Source organism: Uranotaenia lowii, chromosome 1, assembly GCF_029784155.1.
Source record: "Uranotaenia lowii strain MFRU-FL chromosome 1, ASM2978415v1, whole genome shotgun sequence".
Lineage (NCBI taxonomy): Eukaryota > Metazoa > Arthropoda > Insecta > Diptera > Culicidae > Uranotaenia > Uranotaenia lowii.
The window spans coordinates 102,978,986-102,999,550 of record NC_073691.1 but is presented as its reverse complement, the minus strand read 5'-3'; the positions used below and the strand labels follow the sequence as shown (position 1 = coordinate 102,999,550).

General features: G+C 38.0%; 3 long non-coding RNA genes across 3 annotated transcripts; 1 reads left to right on the top strand and 2 right to left on the bottom strand.

Moving 5' to 3' along the window:
• Positions 1 to 6,845: 6,845 nt before the first annotated feature.
• On the top strand, positions 6,846 to 15,107 carry LOC129739637 (uncharacterized). Its single transcript, XR_008735924.1, has 3 exons — positions 6,846 to 6,986; positions 7,049 to 7,712; positions 7,787 to 15,107. It is a non-coding gene; the product is annotated as an uncharacterized LOC129739637 (long non-coding RNA).
• On the bottom strand, positions 11,156 to 12,139 carry LOC129739636 (uncharacterized). The gene is made up of 3 exons (XR_008735922.1): positions 11,904 to 12,139; positions 11,562 to 11,835; positions 11,156 to 11,502 (listed from the first exon to the last, which is right to left on the bottom strand). It is a non-coding gene; the product is annotated as an uncharacterized LOC129739636 (long non-coding RNA).
• Positions 15,108 to 17,970: 2,863 nt separating the features above from the next.
• LOC129739115 (uncharacterized) lies at positions 17,971 to 18,807 on the bottom strand. Its single transcript, XR_008735748.1, has 3 exons — positions 18,491 to 18,807; positions 18,233 to 18,383; positions 17,971 to 18,173 (listed from the first exon to the last, which is right to left on the bottom strand). It is a non-coding gene; the product is annotated as an uncharacterized LOC129739115 (long non-coding RNA).
• Between the last annotated feature and the right edge of the window lie 1,758 nt (positions 18,808 to 20,565).

The window sequence follows — 20,565 nt, the reverse complement described above, 5'->3', positions numbered from 1 at the left end:
GGGGAAATCGAATATAAAAATTAAATAAAATAAATGGCACCCAATCCAAAAAAAAAAAGAATTTGTACAAAATCATTTGTAAACGCAATATAGAGAAAATCGTTTTGAAAACAAATATTTCACTTGAATATTCTTCCATTCCAACGTCCGAGTGGGACCATTTGCAATTAAAAGGTTTCAGCAACGGTAAAACTGAATAAAGCTTGAAAACAAATTTTTACTCGAATTTATCACAATTTGTTCAGACAATCCTCAAAGTAGTATAAAACATTCACAAAAATCTATTTCTATCAGAACAGCTGAAGAATTTGAAACTGAAATCAAAATAGAATTTGGTTGGGAAAACCACGAAAAACTCTGTTAGTTTATGCCAGAAGTATTACAATAAGTAAATTGATGATTTTCTTACCTAATTCAATCATTGTAACTGACTGAAAATTGGCAGTTACCAAAAAAATTTGAATTTTGAAAACAATTTGTATTTACCGCCATGTAAAAAATCTGCTATCATCACCCTTTTGTTAGTTCCGTAACTGAAATCTAGTTAGCGCTGTATGTCAAATAGTTTTGCTGCAAATCGCCAATTTTGGTAAGGAAATTTAGTTGTAATCAGAGGTGCAAAGAGATCCCTTTACGCTACATGCAGTGCCGATTCTTACAGCCCGACGTCAGCCACGAAAGAATCATCTTGCAAAGTTGCAAACTGATTCTTTTCCCCTTACGTGCAGAACGTCGAACGTGTCTGCAAGTAAAAGTCAACCGCGCGATGACTGCACGTTCCGAAAATTACAAACGATTCTCCGAAGTTAGGAACAGTTGCAAACTTGCAAGCCCGAAGATAAAATCCCTTGAGCCGAACAGAAAGAATCATTTCCGAAGATAGCTACAGTCTGCAAGTTGCTTGCTTGCAGACTTGCAGCGCGGCGATGTACGTTTGCAAACTTGCAAGTTGCAAGTTACAGAACGGTGGACTCGTTCTTGTGCGGATGGATTCGTTCCACTAACCTAAGCTAAGACCGACCGAACCGAATCCACGGAGGAAGAAAGTGATAGGCTGAAGAACCACCGCCACCGACCATCAATTCAGTTGCCGTTCAGCCATCGAAGCGTGCGTGCGTAGCGTATGGCTATCCGCATAACGCTCGGCGCGCCGTACTACAAAAGTAAGGACATGATGGAGTTGTTGTTGGTGCCTTCGTGCTCGTTTCGTTTCCTTCTAAGACGGATTCGAAAGGAAGTGGTGCCCAAATTTTATGGTCGAAAGCGTGATATGTTTAACCGTGAAACGTCCAGCTTTTTATAAGCAGTTTCGTAATATCTGAAATATATACAACTGTAGAGTAAGATTTTTAAAATTAAAGTTTCTACGAAGATTGCAAGTAATTTTGGCTTTGAAGTCAAAGAAATTTTGTTGGTTTTTTCCTTCTGTTGATACGAAATTCTGATGAAAATTTGTACCAAAATGAATCATAGATATTTTTCAAAGTATAACTTAAAACGCTTTACAGTCTTCAGCAAAGAAGTAAAACATAATATATAGTCAATGATTGATTTATCATAGAACTGTTTTTTAAAAGCCTTATCAGTAAAACTGGATGCGATAGACAAAATCTCACCAAATATTCGAGTTCAGTACGCCAAAATCATTCAAAACCAGTTATAAAACATTGATAGAAGATTTGAATCAAACAGAGTGTGGAGTTTTTGAGTTCAAGGTTGGAATGACGACGAACAAGCACTGAATTTCTATTGAGTTTTGAACTGAGCTGTACAAACTTTCTGTAAAAAACCAAATGAGTGTTGCAGACCACAGAAGAAGACATGACTCCCAAGATTACTTGGTAAAGATGACATGATTCTTATACATGTCTAAGCAAATGAAACTGAATTCTAAATTTGAAATTTACACAATTTAATCTGTGATCCTACTAATCAAGTGATCCTGCCTTCGGAAAATCGATTGAATTTTCGGGACGTAACTTCAAAGAAGTTTTCGGGACGAAACTTCAAAGAATTTTAACGCAGCACTGTTTTAAAATATCATAGATGATTTTTCAACATAGTTTGGATCAGTTTTATTTAACAACTTTGTGTTCATAAATAACTTGTAAGATGACAAAGTTATAATCAAAACTAATTTGCTTGTATTAGCTTTGATGATTTATATCAATCACCCTGGTATGATAATTGAAAACTAAAATAACAGTTGGGCACCACTTCCTTTCGAATCCGTCTTAGAAGAAAACGAAACGAACACGAAGGCACCAACAACAACAACTCCATCATGTCCTTGCTCTTGTTGTACGGCATGCCGCGCGTTATGCGGATAGCCATACGCTACGCACGCACGCTTCGATGGCTGAACGGCAACTGAATGGATAGTCGACGGCACCTCGGCCTATCACTTTCTTCCTCCATGGATTCGGTTCGGTCGGTCTTAGGTTAGTGGAACGAATCCAACCACACAAGAACGGGTCCACCGTTCTGTAACTTGCAAGCAGTGATGTCAACCTTCCAGATTTTGTCTGGATCTTCCAGACTTTTTGGACTTCTGCCAGACATTTTTTCAGGTTTCCAGACTTCCAGACTTTTGTCATCTCTTCCAGACAATTCCAGACTTTTGGGTTATGACATAAATTGTTCAAAGAAACTATGAAAATTCAATATGGTCATGGTATAATATGGCAGGAAATGATTAGATTTTATAAATTATGAATTCAGAAGTGGTTGAAAGCTATTAATAATGGCAAATGCTTAAATTGAGAGTCAAACAACAGAACATGTACCGCTGATAGTGGCAGAAACAAACGACTAGTGGCTATCTGCAACGTTCAGATCTGGCGACCAAAAAAAAAGGTCACCACTTTAAAAAGTAAGCTATCCAGACATTTCGAGGCATTTCCAGATATTTTTGAAAAATCTTCCAGACTTTTTCGAAAACCAGTTGGCAACCCTGCTTGCAAGTTTGAAAACGTACATCGCACCATCCCGCTGCATGCAAGCAACTTGCAGACTGTAGCTATCTTCGGAAATGATTCTTTCTGTTCGGCTCAAGGGATTTTATCTTCGGGCTTGCAAGTTTGCAACTGTTCCTAACTTCGGAGAATCGTTTGTAATTTTCGGAACGTGCAGTCAAAGGACTTTACCGCGCGGCTGACTTTTACTTGCAGACACGTTCGACGTTCTGCACATAAGGCAGAAAGAATCAGTTTGCAACTTTGCAAGACGATTCTTTCGTGGCTGACGGCGGGCTGTTAGAGTCGGCTAAAAGTCGTGCGCTACATGCTACATGTAGGGATCTCTTTGCACCTCTGATTAAGAATCTAACCTATATTCATCTGGTATATACAGAATATCAAAAAAAAAATCGATACTTAGCTTGTTCCGATATTCTCAATATCCGCATGTCCTCACTACTAGACCAATTAAGCACTCTTTATTCACTCGATGGAAACAAAATATTCTAAATTTTAACTTTCATAATTCAAAAAACGTGTTAGAATTATCTTCCGCGTGTACAAAACCCGAATCCACGAGAACTTCGCAAGGCGATTTTGTCCGAACGGTAGCTTGTGTGAGAGTGCATATAAGTTGTATTTACCATTTTTTTTTCAACACCTGCACTTCGACCGTCGCATCCAAACAAACATTTTGTTTTTCGAATCTCTCTGAGTTGTTTTCATCTGTTTTGCACGAAAAAGTGTGCGACTTTGCTAAGTCCCAGGATTTGGAACTCGCTAGATGAAAACAACTCAGAATTTTGAATTCAGTTGTTTTTATCTTCATACATGGTGCGATCCCTGAACCGGAATTATTCAGTCTCTGAATAATCTAAAATTACCGTGCAGGCCATTAACCAGGGTGGCCACTCAAAATCAATTTTTAATTTCCCGCATTTTTCCCGTTTTTTTCCCGCATGGTCTCACGAAAATCCCGGTTTTATACAACAGAAAACCAAACAAAATTCCGAAGGTCCATTTTTGAAACCATATAAACGAAAATCGATTAAGCTTTCTATTAATGGTAAATGATCTATAAACTGTTTTTGTTTCAGTTATGTTTACAATTGACCTGCAAATCATTAGATTGATAAGTAGGGTTTTTTTTTTCAATTGTCTAAAACTATGTCACTCGATTCGAAAATGTTGATTATCATTTTTCAATGTTATTTGTATGTCATATATTTTCAAGTATTTTAATTTTTTCGTCCATCAAGCTTACACACTTAATCTTTTCTCCTGTGGTCGGAACGATTTCGTCCTGTATTTTCAACAGCTGAAATTACAGGACGATTTCGGGACAGAAAAACAGCTCAGGAAAACAACTGTCAAATTCGCCTGTAGGTTCCAAACGGGTTTCTCCTGTAATTGCAGGGTGATTCTCCTGTGAGTACGTGACGGGTTCTGTCCGAAAAGTTAGGGAGTACTCAAATCGTTTCCCCACTTCCCCTTATCTTACCTATGGACATTTCGAATTATTTTCAATAAATCAAATATTTTGTTTTATAACTCAATTTATTTAACTCCCGCTTTTCACTTTCATTCAAAATCACTACACTTGTTAAATTTTTGTCGAGCCGTTGAAGAGCCGCTGCGGGGTTTCAGCCGTTTGAATCTGATGGAAAACGGATTTAGACTACTTACACGGAACCTGCTGTCGGGACTATGGATGATGAGTATAGCTTTTGTGGGGGAAGCCTTCAGGTTTGGCAAAACTTTGATATGCACCAGCACCAGCAACCGGAACTTTTTTTCAAAATCACTGCACTTGGTTATTGGAACTTCTTGTTGGATGAATTGCCGCTGGCGCGCGGCTATTTATTGGTGTTGGTTGAGGACTAGTTGAGGAAGCCGGATCAGCTTTTTCGGAATCAATCCGTTGTCGTCCGAAATCCGATTCCCTTATGCATTCGTATTTTTGAACACTGGACTAAATAATACTCTGGGCACAATATTTGTGAAGCAGCTTGCAGCAAAAGTTTTGCAATGGGATTTGCTTTTGAGACTCGTATTAACAGAAAGGGAAAGAAAATTTGCACAACAGAAAAAGGACAACAAATGTGTCCAACGTGATACAGGAGAAGATTGATCGTTATGCAGGGGATTCTTTCGTGTTCCTGTGCACTCGTAGAAATGTCATCTCGATTTTCAGGAGAAATGAAACGTCCCAAATTTCAGGAGAATTTCCATTCGAACTTCGTGTAAATTAAGCAACTCTCCTGTGGTTCGGAGAATCAATATCCCGAGCGGAAAAAATGTAGTCTTAGTGTGTACCTCTCTCTGAGCGTCGAAAAGCACCTTCAATTTGTTCGCTTCCAGTTCCTTAAGCGGGCCACAGACTACACAACATTTGTACAAATGCGATGAAATTCGATGAAATTTTTTCGCTGTGAGCACGATTTGCATAGTGTATGGCACTGCTTGAATGAGCGCCCAAACGGTTGGTGTAAAATCGGTCGGGATCGAAATATTTTGTACAAAACATTCTCCCAGCCGGGGTGGAGATGGTTTTTTTTATTGCTGTTGCTGTTTTCGCCAGCAATCATTTGTGTTCGCGTGAAATATGTTTGTATAGTGTGTGGGCGAGCATAGATCAAACAATCGACGCGGAATCATCGAATTTGTACAGGCAATTTGTGTAGTCTATGGCCCGCTTTACTCTCCTTTCCTGCCTCTCGCTTCCGTTTCGCTATAGTTTTTTTTTCAAACTTTCCTCCATTTTTTTGCTTTTAAGGACTCGACATATCTCGAATGAGAATTGAGACCATGCATCCTGGGAGCAGAACTCCTTTTTGTGTTTTTCTCAATATTCTTTCCAATCGTTGTGTTTTTCTTCGATATCCCGAAATGATGTTCTAATTGAAGGTATTGCACACAATTGTTCGAATTCGTCCTTAATTTTATCAGCACAAGCTCTACTTAAGTGTTGCTTTTTGTAAAAATCCGGATTCGCACTAAGCAGGAAATCCTTGGTTGGCCACTACGTCTGTCGGAAACTGCTTGGACCTTTCACTTCCTGACTGTTGAGGCGTTCGCTTTCGCTTGAGGAAACTGCGCGCCGTTGACGGTTGACGCGGGAGAACTCATATGAATGACTGGTGAGAGCCGACACGCTTGATCCAAGATAGGCACTCGAAAGTTGATAATGACCTTCCCGGCGTAATTAACACACTCAATAAATCCCTACCTTACATTCCCCTTCTACTCCGTGAAAAAAAACACAAAAAAAAACGTCTCCATTTTCCATTATCATGTATTCAATTCTAAGAGCGATTGTAGCATTTTGCTGAGCTTTATTTTCTAATAAGATTTGTTTTAACAATTCATGTAGAGAACGCAGAGGTCTAATTTTTAAGAGAATTTATGACCTTCTAGAAATATTATTTTGTTCCAGCTAATTAAAATTTCCTGCATTATAATCAACCTTGGTAACTGAACTTGAAAACTTTCGCCCAATTCAAAGTTTCAATTAAATTTTTTTAACATTAAATCTTATCAATTTTATTTTAGCGTAGCTCTATTGAATAAAGTTAAACCAAAGTAGAATTGATTGGAATATTTTCTGATTAACTTTGAACAAAATAAACGTCCGCTTCTTTTCCCTTGTAAACCAACCAGCTTCTATCAAGTTTTCTAATATAGCTTAACTATGATTTAATATGGTTTGAACTACTTTTAAATGCTTTTGAAATTATTCATTCAAAAGTGGCAACAGTTAAACTGACAGCATTCTGCCAGCGCATGCAATTTGATTAAAACCTTAATATGTAGTGAGTATTTACGAATTAGAGTGAGTCTCGGTTGTTTACAAACAAATCAGAAATCCATCAAAGAGCTCTACAGTCGCGCTGCTAAGGTGGAGAAAAATAAATTTGCTCAGTTTTTTAAAATATGATGACTACATGGGAACAAGTTATTGTGGAACAGCAACTAAGCTTGAGAAGAAAACGGTTCGATGTCATGGAGTTCCATTAGTAAGAATCGTTTGTAAGTACAAAACGAATAAAGCACCAAATTGTAAAAAGTACAATCCGTTTCAAAATTTTCAGTTGTGCTACCTTAATTTCTACAAGATCGCTACTTAAATCTGGACTGGCGCAGAGAGAAAAAATAAAACAATGTTCGCGGTTATTTCCGTCATTGCCAGCTTGTCCTCCGGTTTATGGTTAACATGAGCACTTCCAAAAGCTCTGTAATTTTATCCCATCAAGCATCTGTACGGTCTCTTCAAGAATCACTTTCATATGTGCCGGTGAAAAGAATAACTTTGCTGTTCCGCTGATCGCCTAGGTTTTACTACAGTGCATCCGTTTAGAAGGTGCGGTAATTCGAGAGATTTGAACGCGACACAAAATCGGTTTGACCACACGATGAAAAGTCAGCTATATCCGACCAGAGAAATTCGACTTGGAACAGTTATCTAACTGGAAGAAACAATTCTCGCTGAAGAAACAATATGGCTGATTTCCGGTTCCAGTATTGGATAATCCCACCACCGCCGGCCATTGGTAATGATCCAAGGCATCCTCTCCAATCACAGACCATCGACGATATTATTAACTACGCATCAGGGTTGGCTAGCATGGCTAGTCGCTGAAATTCACTGCTTGGATTCAAACATGGGAAGTAAAGCCTCACACAATTAACTTCCCGATGGAACCGGGATTGTTATCGGGCGCTGGAGTCTCGCTGGATGAACCAAAGAATTGGGGAGTGAGTATCTGCTTTTAGACGACATGCTAGCCGCAGTATTAACTCTTATAACTGATTTTTTTAACGTTTCGCAGTGTTACGCGATGCACAGCTCTATCTGACCTGTACGTCAAAATATTAGTACTCTCAGAATAGCCTTACCCGCGACGGAGATTCGACTCAGATACTGGTCAATTAATATCATCTTGTTTGTCTACGCTTCGATGATGAGTCGACTAGCCCTTACAACGCTGATTAAAACCTATAGTATGCAGGGATGAATTTTAGACCAGAAAATCAGGAATAACACGAATCAGAAAGTCGGTTGCCACACTTGGAAAGTGTGCGAGTCCTTGCGTTCGGTATCGGTTCGTTGGTTAGTTCGGGACTCAAGCTCGGTCAATACTGAGCATTACCAGGATGTTCAAATATGTCCGGAATGCAGACATTCGCTGTCAGAATAATACTGTCGATAGTTTAGGTGCAGTTCTTCTTCTGAATACCTCCGAGTTCGGCATGACCTGGCATAAGGTTTTTAAACCCTTTTGTCTGATGCATATATAATATGCATTTGTCTGATGCATATATAATAATGCGAATGATTGAACTCCTCATGAAGGTACAAAACGCTAAGTTAATCACGTAGCGTGGCGATGATAAGCGTTCAAAAAATCATCAATATGGCGAACAGTACTTTAGCGACGCACGTCTACCTTTACTACAAAAGCAGATTCGAGGGAAGAAGATTTATTATTCCTTACGGAGCGAGCTTATCAAAATCGCAGTCTATGAGGAATGTTCACGCTATAGATCGAGACATCGAGTGTCGGAGCACGAACACGATTAAATCTCTGGAGAGGACGCTTTGCTTTTCATGTTACTCTGCACTATCGAATACATTTATCGATGCCGTTATGCTCCCGAACACCTTACCAGAAATTCTTCTTAGTGTCATTGTGTCTTGATCTCAACCAGAAGCAATTTCAAGACCACAGCTTTAAAATTTTTATTATCAAACAATTTTGATATAATTTTCATTTAAAAAAGACTTAACATAAAGTCGTAAGTGGCCTACGACATTTTTCTCTCCAAACCATTCATGTTATAGGCTCGATGCATCACAAAGCTAACGTGTGTGTTTTAAGATACGAAGGTTTGGTCGAGTACATTATTGTTCGGGGCAGCAAAAGCAAATAAATTCATGGCTTTCCTGCAAGCCGCAAAGCAACATATTATTCATTCTCAATGACGCATGCAGTCAAATGTATTTTCATACGCTAAGCTGCTCATCTATCAATCGCATCAACATTGGGTCCAATTTCCTAACGTTTTTGATAAATTGTGATATTTATACTAAAGTTCGTCATTAAAAGTATTAGATCAATGGTCATCTTCGGCTGTACGATTTGAAGTCGCTTCCACGTGTACCTGCTCAAGTATTATTCCAGCTCTAGCACGTTTAGACTGCCTGATAGCGAATCAAGGAAAGTGAAGAGAAAGTTTTCGTCTATTAGTTGGTTGATATGTAGAATTAGGGGCCTTAATTCCTTAATCGTCTAACAGTTATAACTGCTAAAATATAACATCCTTTACATAAGCTTACATATTCTTCTGTCCTGGAATCTTTAGCTGGACTGCTGTTTTGCCTTGGAACGAAATAACATATATTCCCATTGAGCTGGTGATCTCGTCTTATTGGACTTCTGTCCTAAGCTGGCATAGTCTACCTGAATCAAAATTTAATATATCCTATTTTTGGAAAGGCCTCAAGCTGGCGATCTTTGCCTGACCTGTACTCTTGTACTAAGCTTTCAGACTCCCCCTCCAAAATAGCTAAACGTTTTTTCAAGGTATGTTCGCCAGGTCTACACTCCAGTAGTTGGCGCACTTTGCTTAATAGTATAGCTCCCATCATAGGAATAATAATAATCTGCTTAACTTTGCCAATACTGCACCTCAATCTCAATCTGGAAGACGTCGCCGTTAATAATACTGGCATTTTCCCCTGGTTATTGTTCGGACAGCTGCCATACTCACCAGGGTTAGCCGGCTTACTCGCCTGGGTTAGCTGGCGTACTCGCCTGGGGATGCTGGCGTAGTCGCCTGGGTCTAGCTGGCGTACTCGCCTGGGTCTAGCTGGCGTACTCGCCTAGGGAAGCTGGCGTACTCGCCTGGGGTGCTGGCGTACTCGCCTGGGTCTAGCTAGCGTACTCGCCTAGGAAAGCTGGCGTTCTCGCCTGGGGAAGCTGGCGTACTCGCCTGGGGAAGCTGGCGTACTCGCCTGGGGAAGCTGGCGTACTCGCCTGGGGAAGCTGGCGTACTCGCCTGGGTCTAGCTGGCGTACTCGCCTGGGTCTAGCTGGCGTACTCGCCTAGGGAAGCTGGCGTACTCGCCTGGGGAAGCTGGCGTACTCGCCTGGGGAAGCTGGCGTACTCGCCTGGGTCTAGCTGGCGTACTCGCCTGGGTCTAGCTGGCGTACTCGCCTAGGGAAGCTGGCGTACTCGCCTAAGGAAGCTGGCGTACTCGCCTGGGGAAGCTGGCGTACTCGCCTGGGTTAGCTGGCGTACTCGCCTTGAAAACTCAATCTTACCTTATTTTCATTCAATATTACTTGAAATTCACGCCATATGTGGTAACTGTAATTGTCGAGCTGGCATATTATGCCTGTAAATTAGCTGGCAATCTCTTTTGTTTTCGTTTTCTTTGCCTGACACTTCCAAAAATATTTTTCATTCACTGGGAACGAACCAGCTTTCCCCCATACATTAAATCTGAACTTGATTGCTGCTAACATTCAACGTCGCTTTTGTTCACTAAAAACTTCAGCATTTGCTAACTTACCATTGAGTCTTCCGTACCGCACAACCAGCAGTAATACTTTAGCAGCTCGTTTTTTTTAATTCAGAAAACAGGCAACTCACCTCCATTTTGTTTTTTTTTCACATCAACCAAGGATTTCCTTTAACTACCAAATTTGTTCAATTTTCTTTAACTTTCATAAATGAAAGTGTCCTGTCACGGTCGCCAATGTAAAAATCCGGATTCGCACTAAGCAGGAAATCCTTGGTTGGCCACTACGTCTGTCGGAAACTGCTTGGACCTTTCACTTCCTGACTGTTGAGGCGTTCGCTTTCGCTTGAGGAAACTGCGCGCCGTTGACGGTTGACGCGGGAGAACTCATATGAATGACTGCACGCTAGAAATTATTAAACCATTTACGAATCAAAAATAACCATTTTTGACCTTTTCCCGGGAAATGCCATTTTATGAGTTCTCCATGAGAAGCCATAAAATGACTTCTAGGGGAGAAGTTCGAATATGGTTATTTTTTAACCGAATGAGATTCTCGAGGAGAAGTTGAAATATGGGTTTTTTTAAATCATAATGCAAAATGAGGGAAAAGAAAAAATAAAATTTTAACAATTTTGTGTTTTTACATCTTTTTATTTATTTTTAGATGTTCTGCTTTCTTGATGATAAATACAGGGGGAAAATGCAACGATTTTTGTTGTGTGGACCTATCGGAACAGCATCGAGCTACTTACTTTCACTTTCCCGATGAAAGTTCCGATCTTTTGGCTCTGATGCTAGTGATTCATAAAAATCAGAGAGCCGATTTCGCTCGTCAGGAACAGATGAGCATTGTCCAGGAAATAGCTGCAGCAAGGGAAATAGCTCATCTCGGTCGCCGGAACAACAATGTGTATAGCCAACTTCAAGACCTCCTCAGCTGCGGCTTCAAAGTTAACCTTGAAAAGTGTCTCTAGTGCAGAGAATGTTTCTGGAGAACCAAAATCGGCATTTGGACAGGCTGAAAAAATGAAATTATTACATAAATGAAAAACAAAAACGGTCCGTAAAAAAAGTTACCGGTTCCGTTTTCTGCCGCTTCGTGCTAAATGCAACTGGGAGGCAGCTGTAGCACAGAATCTTTGCTGACCGCAATTCCACTCCGGTGGGTGGAGCTTTTTGGGCTGTATACCAATCTCAGCTCCATCCTAATATTATGGAGAATGGTCGGGATGGCCAGCTTTTGAAGCACTATAGTTTGCTCGTTCCGGAAGTAAGAAGTCCCGCGTTCGGTGCTGTTGTTTCACTGGAACTGAATCCGGACTGCATGCCGCAGAGTCGTCCAATTGGTGTACTGCAATTTAGTTTTTTTGTTGATTGGTTGAGTTTTTAATTGGATATTCATAATGATAAAACAATTACCTTTAGAATTTCTCCAGCCTTGTTTTATTCGTACGGACAAAATGAAAAACAAAACACGTTCGGTTCGCTCCACGGTAGCTTCCAATATGGCGAAGAAAAAACGTCAAGTTTTTCAACCATTTTGTGGTTCATACACGAGATCTTGATAAATGGTTGAATTTTAACATAGAAAAATTCTTAAAAAATAACCATATTGATAGTTTTAGAGCAAACACTATAAAATGGTTATTCTATAAACATAATTGGTTAATTGAAAACGAGCGTGTGGTGAGAGCCGACACGCTTGATCCAAGATAGGCACTCGAAAGTTGATAATGACCTTCCCGGCGTAATTAACACACTCAATAAATCCCTACCTTACACTTTTCAACAAGTACTTCTAGACAAAGGTCTAAACGTTTTTTGGCAATATCTGGATAGTGTGCAATCGCATCGGGATTGGATGGGATAAGTTAAGGGAGATCGTATAGCCATTTTATTCAAAAATCGACAGTTAAACGAACTACAGCTATTTCTGAATACAAGGATATCCTTGTCGGAAACATGACCAGTCTTTTTTGCTTTCTTAATTGCCGATTTAGTTGAGAATCCAAGTTCTACGCTTCCAGGAGATAGGAGATTTATTTTTGTGTTCTATAAGTGTTTTTTTTTTATTTTACGTTTAGTCGTTCAGGCTTGGCTTTACAACTTTCTTTATCAATGCTCTTACAAGCCCGGTTAAATCATCGAAGAGAAACGGAATCATACTCGCGTAAAAAGGACTCAACGGTCAGGGCGGCCGTAACAAAAAAAAAACTCAGTTTTGGTCCCAGCAAATTATCATCTACAGCTTTAGCAACAATGTCAAATACCTTCGACCGGGAAATCGATGGAAAAATTCCGCTTAAAATTTGAATGATTTTTCTTCTTGACTTTTTCTCCTCGTCGACAAACCGTTTGAGGTACGGTAGCATTTTGGCAGCACGTTCAGCAACGCGTTCATTTTCCACCCAGCGAATGTCACACAATATTAACGAAAATATAGTTGAACCCGTTACTGCAGTATAATGTGCCCTTCTAAGTGAAATGTGTTTGAACATCCTCAAAAATTCATCCTAATTCCATTCACTTTTCCTCAGTCCCTCCTTGAACGCTTTATGTACAGTGTGAAGTTCACAGCTCCCAATGGTGAGAATCGTACGCCGGATTCGAAACAAGTTCTTGAACCTCGCTAGTTACGGCGTGTTCGTAAATTGATTTTTTGGGTGATGCATCGATTTGTTTGGTAGATGTCAAATCACCTTCCAATGCATTTGCATACAGTTTGTTTAATTTACGAACGTCAGCATCGATAGAAAAAAACACTTCGATAGAAAAAATCAATTTACGAACACGCCGTTAGTTCCTTTAGAATTTTCCAATTTACTGCTGGACCATCCATGGAATACTGGATCACTCGTTTCAGTAGATCAGGATTTGTAGAAAAAACATAGTTTCACGCCATACAAAAGGTCATTCGAGCGCGTCGACGATAAGAATGTAGAACCAATATACCTTGGTTCAACTAGGTTTGTGTTCCAGAAGCGCACACTAATATTGCGGTTACTGGGAAAATTTCTAATCGCGCGACGGTAGCCTTCCGTGCGGTAGGCTAGCCGGAGCAGTAAACACAGTTAAAAAATTCACTCTTACTCACTAATTTCATTGAAAGGTTAAGAAGTAAATTCTTGAATCAATCTTCAAATCATTATTTTGCAAGAGATGACAAAACATGAAGTCATCGGAATGAAATATTATTATTCTTAGTATTCAATGAGATTGAAGTAATCACGAGCGTTAAAATCCCAGACAAAACAAAAAACAATCTACATTATTGAAAACACATTTTCCATAGCCTGAGAATTAACGAATTTGGCATGACGAAGATTTTTGATGCGATAAATGCGTCTTTGATACTTGATATGCTGGTCGAATTCAATTATGTTGTCGTTAAAATGTAACAAATCGTATATGAGAAGTTAAAAAAAGGAGTTGTGTACGGTGAATTATAGGAAATAACACCATTCGCATCGCAAAAAATTGGACTGCGCACTCATAACTACGAAATTTGTGCGAGCTGTCAAATCAGTATAAAATCTGACGGTTTTCTACACGCTAACCGCTTTTCAGTTAAACTTTATCAGCAACTATAATCGAAACAAAAAAAAAAAAAAAAAAAAGTTAAACTTTATACGGATAACTCCGACTGCAAAACATAGCACAAAATCCAACATTCAATGAATGATCGCTACCGTGTCGTCGAACTCTAAACTTATTTAAACAACTACAGGTTTTCATTTTTTTTCGTGAATTTGTCGCTGAATGACCCCATCGCAAACAGGTTTTTTTTATTATTCATTTTTCCGTGATTTTGACCGCTGATTGACCAAGCTCAAGGCTAACACAATTTTTTGTTTTATAAACAATAGATAATCCGATAATAATATTTGGTATACATGTTTGTTTGACAACTTTTTATTAAATCATCTTTCAATGTTTTCCGCTTGTTCATCCGATTTAATTTCAGTCGATAAATGTAGAACAATGCTCATTTTTTTCTTGAATATTGTAATTTTTTCTACAGTGGTACCCTACGGGAGCCCAAATCAGCTATCGCAGAAATAGAAAAAAAGAGTGGATCAGCAATATCCATTTGTTGCTTCTGCACAATCTTATTTATTGCGTATTCAGAGAAAAATTGGATTCTCACAACGGTAGTTAGACCCGAAATTTGACAACCGTAATTTGACAGCTCTGCTGATGGGTTGCATTTTCGTCAGTGTAGCCGAGAAACACTAAAGCAAATCATCATACAATATTGTCGCTGAATCCCCAAACCGGAGTTATCGTCAATGAGCGCTGGCGACATTTACTGGCGACACTCACTGGCGACAAGTTATTATCAGGACGTGTCCAACTTCGGGTGTGTTCTTATACCAAAGATTTTTTATTTCAAAGGAAAGTGCCCCAAAAACAAGGATTTTTTCCTTTGGTTTTGGTATAAATAAAAAATCCTTTGGTTCAAATGCATTTTCCTCTGTTTCAAAGATTTTTTCTTTTGAAAAATCTTAGATTCAAAATATTAATGCTTTGATACAAAAACCAGTTTCATTTGATTTAAAGTTATTATCTTTGCTCAAAGGTAATTTAGATATAGATTTAAAAGCATTTATTCATTGAACCATTTTCCGTTTATTCCAATTGGAAGATTTTTACCCTGTTGTTTCGAAGTTCCTATTAGGAGTTTGAATAGTAAAAAGATACAATTTTAGTTCTTAAATTCTTTTTTATTCACAAACACATAAAACACTGGTTCACTATAACTGAGAAGGGTCTTGATATCGTTGACAAAGTTTCGCATTCTCCGTGGGCCGGTCAATAAACTTCCGAAAGCCACTCCAGCTGCTGGCTGGTCCGACTGGTGATTCCCGTTGAAGATTGGGCCGAAAAAATACGACCGCGGGATTTGGGGAGGTGTTACTTTGCGCAGCTTTCTCCATGTTCGAGGGACTTGGAAATCTATCCGTCGGCCGTGGTCCTGTAACTATACAAGCATTTCATAAAATCTTGAATTCACTTAAATATTCAGTATTTATTAACTCACACTTACCATTTTGCATCCTGAATCCTCCTTATTTATAGCTTACTCCGATTCACTGGTTTGATTTTTAAAACGAGCGGCCGAACTTTATTCGATTTTTCGGTTTTCTGTTATTCTTGCAAGTCAATGCAAAATATCTTCTAAGTTTGAAGTTTTTGTTTCAAAAAATTATTCTTTTCAGTTTAAAACATTTTTCTTCGGTTGAAAGAAAATTCACTTTGTTTCTAAAGAAATATGCAATTGAACAAATTTCTTTTGCATCAAAGAATTTGTTTGAAATCAAAGTCCAAAGTTATTCAATTCAAAAAAATATTCTTTCTTTCAAAAATTATTCTTTTCAATCAAAACTATAATTCATTGATTCAAAGAAAACAGGAGCTGGATTCAAAAAAATGAATGTTTTGAATCAAAGTCAGATTTAATTCGTTCCAAAATTCAAGTTTACTCTGCGTGAATACACGGAATCGTCCATCTTGTGACAGGCAATCGTAATCATAGGCATGGTAGGCGAACAATTCGCTTTAAAAAAGCGCTCCGTCTCCACCCCCCACCAATGAGAATCTTTTGGTACTCCTTGCCTACTGTTGCTCAATATGCAACCACCCGTAGCTGTATAGGCACGCTGGTTATTACTTTACAAAAGCGTTGCCAGTAATGATATTTCATAACGTCGCTAGTTGGCAAGGTTGCCGATCACCAGCGCGAAAACTTCGGATTTCAACTTCAATGACAATATGTAAATCGTTTTTTGGAGATGCACTAAATCATTATTTGAATGAATAAATCGACTTCTCGGCGAGTTTTGAAAATTATACGATATCGATAAGAGTCGGTTACTCTGAAACATCTATGACTTATTTGAAACATTCGTTGTACTGCATATTATGTGATAATGTTGAATGTTTGTGTTGATTCAATTCATTCAAATTTAGGATTTCAAGTTTAGTTTCTATTCTATATTTCTATCGCGTCAGCACTAAATTTAACTTCAGATGATGGACTTCCAACGAAGAAAAAATATGCTTGTGCTAGATTTTTGGAAGTATTTGTGTTGTCAGTTCCCAAGCAATGCAAAATATTTGTTTGATTGAGTCGAATGGCGATTTGCAACAAAGCTGTTTGAAATAATTGCTTTTACTTAATATTTAAATAATTAATCACGGTTTCAGTATTTGTTATCATAAAACAATTTTTGAATAAACATGATAAAAATACTACGCAATCTTTAAGGTTGCATGCCAGCATCATTTTTCAGTCGTTTTTTTTGGGGATTTTCATCCTCAAGAATAATTTATCGCTCAAGATTTTTCAATCGTTATTGAAATCGTTATTTGCGGATGAAAATCACAAAAAACAGCACTTAGAGAAAGCTGGCAAATGTAATTTAACTACTTTTTGGCATTTTTACTGGAACTAAACTCTGGAAGAAGTTTTTGTCAATTTGTTCCGAACACAAAAATTCGCAAAAGATTCAAAGTTTGAAAGAACAATTTCTTAAATTGTATGTTAATCCTTCGATTTTATGTATAAAGATGCGGAGAAAAACCATTCGAAATAAGCCCTGCATTCTTTCTTTTTTTACCTTCTGATTGAAGTTTCAAATCAAGTTTACCAAAGTTCTTCAAATAGGTAAACAATGTTCCAATCAGAACGTTACCATGTGCAGTAATCATTTTAAATGGTTTGAAATGTTGCTGAAAAATCATGATTGATTCTGAAACATGATGTTTGTCTTAGTAAAAAACGCATGAAAGTGTTCTGAAGATTTATTCCAGTTTCAAAGTTCGGTTTCCATGTTTGACGTTTGCGGTAGTGCTTCTTCTTCTTCACGAAGAGTTGAGAAAATCCAAAATAAGTCTGAAAGAGCAATAACGTTTCGTCAAATCCTAATACGAACTCGCTACAATTCTGTAGTAAATTGAAAACTTCATTCAAAAATAGAGAGCAATACCGTGTGGAATCAAATAGGTTATTTTTGTTCTTCCCATTTCTATTCGATTAGCAATCTGGCTGTTCGGGAACATCCTTTTGTTGTTCACACGGAGAATAAAGTATAGTATATTCAACAATAACCCACTTATATTCAATCATATTTCTGATTAATTCTCGGCTAACTATAAATATTAAACTTTGAACTATAGATATAATAGATAATCTGATTGATTTTGTGTGCTCAAATATAAAGATGATACATTCAAATATAGCTGTATGATTGATTTTGTGCACTCAACTATAAATATAATAAATTCAACTACAAATTGCTGATTGACCTTACGCAATCAACTATGAATATAGTAGATTCAATTGTAATGGTATAATTGATTCAATTGTAAATATGATAGATTCAACTAGAACAATATGATTGATTCTACAATAAATATTATAGATTCAATTTTATTCCTATGATTCAATAAATGAGCTCAACTATATATATTTTAGATTCTCCTCATATATTTAATTTTATTCTTCTATTTTCCTAATAAGCTTTTTCCATTTTGTTTCATTCTTATACTTTATTTAAAAAAATCACATTCTCACAACCAATTCCAATACTTTCGATATTTCGAATTATATTTTAGTTTCGTCCAGCAGCTTAAAGTTGGCCATCGGTTTCGGATCAGCCTGTGTGATTCTTTGAAGCCGCCACGATCCTGAAATTTTAAAATCACAAATATTATCCAACCCGGTGCTGTCGTTAAATTTTGATTACCTGTCCAATTCATGCTGTTCTTATAGGTCTGCCTAACAGATTGTTATCCTTTCAAGCTTCTGCTGATTGGTACCGTACCGCTGTTAACTGAAGGCGTCCTGAGGATTCCATTTAAAACATTGGTAAGCTGCTGCATCCGCTGGAAATTGACCTGGGAGAGGAGGTCAGAAAATGAAATTAATAGCCTATAACATCTAATCAAATGAAGCATACAAATTTATAATTATAATTGGAAGTTAAATCATTTGTGGAACTTACCATTTCGTAAAAGGACATGATGATCGGTATTTTGTGTTGCGTAGGTTACCACAGCTTGTTCAAAGCAATTCTTTCTTCCAGCCGCTAATCTGCCGCTAATTTTCCGAACCAACAGCAAGCATAGCCTTCCGCTGTTGTAGATTCAGCTTTGGAACACTTTGGAAAAAATTCCCTGGAAGAACAAACACACAGTACATACATTTTTCGTTATTTCGATGCTTAAAGCAAAAACTTTTTTTTTAGAACAAAATGCTTTTCAAAATGGCAAGAAAAACTTACCAATTCTTTTGAGTTTCCTATGGGAATTCTTAGCATTTCGCAGCTCGGCCGGTGAGTTTCGTCTTCCCATCGGGCCTTCGTCGTTTTTTTCCGATGAAAATGAATTTCCCAGGATGCACGCCACAGGCACTAAAGCCGCTGTTATTGAGGAAAATATGGAAGACTTGCGTTCCCCCATCGGTTCTCTTATCGATTTCGATGCCGGAAACAGTTTTGCCGGCAGCCGAATAGCGGCTAAGAAAGATGTCAGGAACTTCTGGTCGAGCATCAGCACTACGACCGCAGACAGGAACAAGTACAGGAAACGGCTTTTTGGTTTGCTGAAAAGCGCATTGACCGGTGCGATTCCAGGAATTGCTTGCGGGACTCCAGCAACAGCACTTCCACCATTGATCGCCGCCAGGAACCGTTTTGAGGAAAACCGGTTGTTCTTTTTACCACTGCTGGACTGCTGGCGAAATACTAGCAACCGTACAGGAATTAGTTTTTTCCTTCGACGAAATCGCTAATTGTTTTCCGTTTTTATTTTTTTTTTTTGCCAAATGTACACACGCATAAACACGGAAGTTAAAATGTTTGTTAAAATCTCGATGATTAAAAAAATTTTAAATAAAAATTTGCCAATTTTTGTTTGTAGTTGAATCTATTTTGCTTATATAGTTGAATGCAAAAAAATCAAATAATTGGAATAATATTTATTGTTGAGTGCCTAAAATCAATTATACAATTGTACTTACATCTATCATATTTGCAATTGAATCAATTATACCACTACAGTTGAATCTATCATATTTACAGTTAAATAAATTATACCGCTACATTTGAATCTATTATATTTATAGTTGAATGCCTAAAATCAGTTATACAATTGTAGTTAAATCTATCATATCTACAGTTGAATCAATTATACCATTACAATTGAAACAATTATACCATTACAGTTGAATCTATTATATTCATAGTTGTTTGCATAAGGTCAATTAGCAGCTTATTGTTGAATCTATTGTATTTATAGTTGAATGCATAAAATAAATCATACAGTTGAATGCATTATATTGATAGTTGATTGCGTAAGAACAATTAGAAGTTTGTCGTTGAATCTATTATATATAAGTAGTTGAATGCGAAAAAATCAACTGCATTTCGATTATTGGTATAACAAGCTGAAATAATTGTAACAACTGTCGTCTTTTTTCTCCGTGCAATGAAGCAAGTTCAAACTAATCGAAACAGTTCCAGTTCGGCAGGAGGATTCGTTTCGACCTGGTAGAAATCGGTCGAAGTCAATTGGAAAGCGACTGGTGATAAACCGTCAATCCATTTCCACTTGTTTCGACCTATTTCGACTGAACTTCATTGAACAGATTTTCACTGAGTCAAAAATTCCCGACTTTTTGAAAAAATTCCCGGCTTTTTCCCGCTTTTTTCCCGTTGGATTTCAAATCCCGTCTTTTTCCCGCTTTTCCCGGATGGGTGGCCACCCTGATTAACTCAAAATTCAACAACAACAACAAGAAGAAGAAGAATTTTTTCTCAGGGCGACTCCGTCCGTGTTTTCGAGCGAACCTAGGTTGACTCTAGAGCAATAAATGAGCACGATGAGAGCAGTTAGAGCGAATTTTTGAGGGATGAATGACCCCATAGATGTTAAAATCCCAATGATCAAATAAATATAAAAATATATAGTTAGAGCGAACCTAGGTTGCCTCTGGATTGCCACCAGGTGAAAAAAATACGGTATATGTTTATGAAAATTATGTTCGTCAAGTTACGTCGTTAGACGGAATACTATAAGA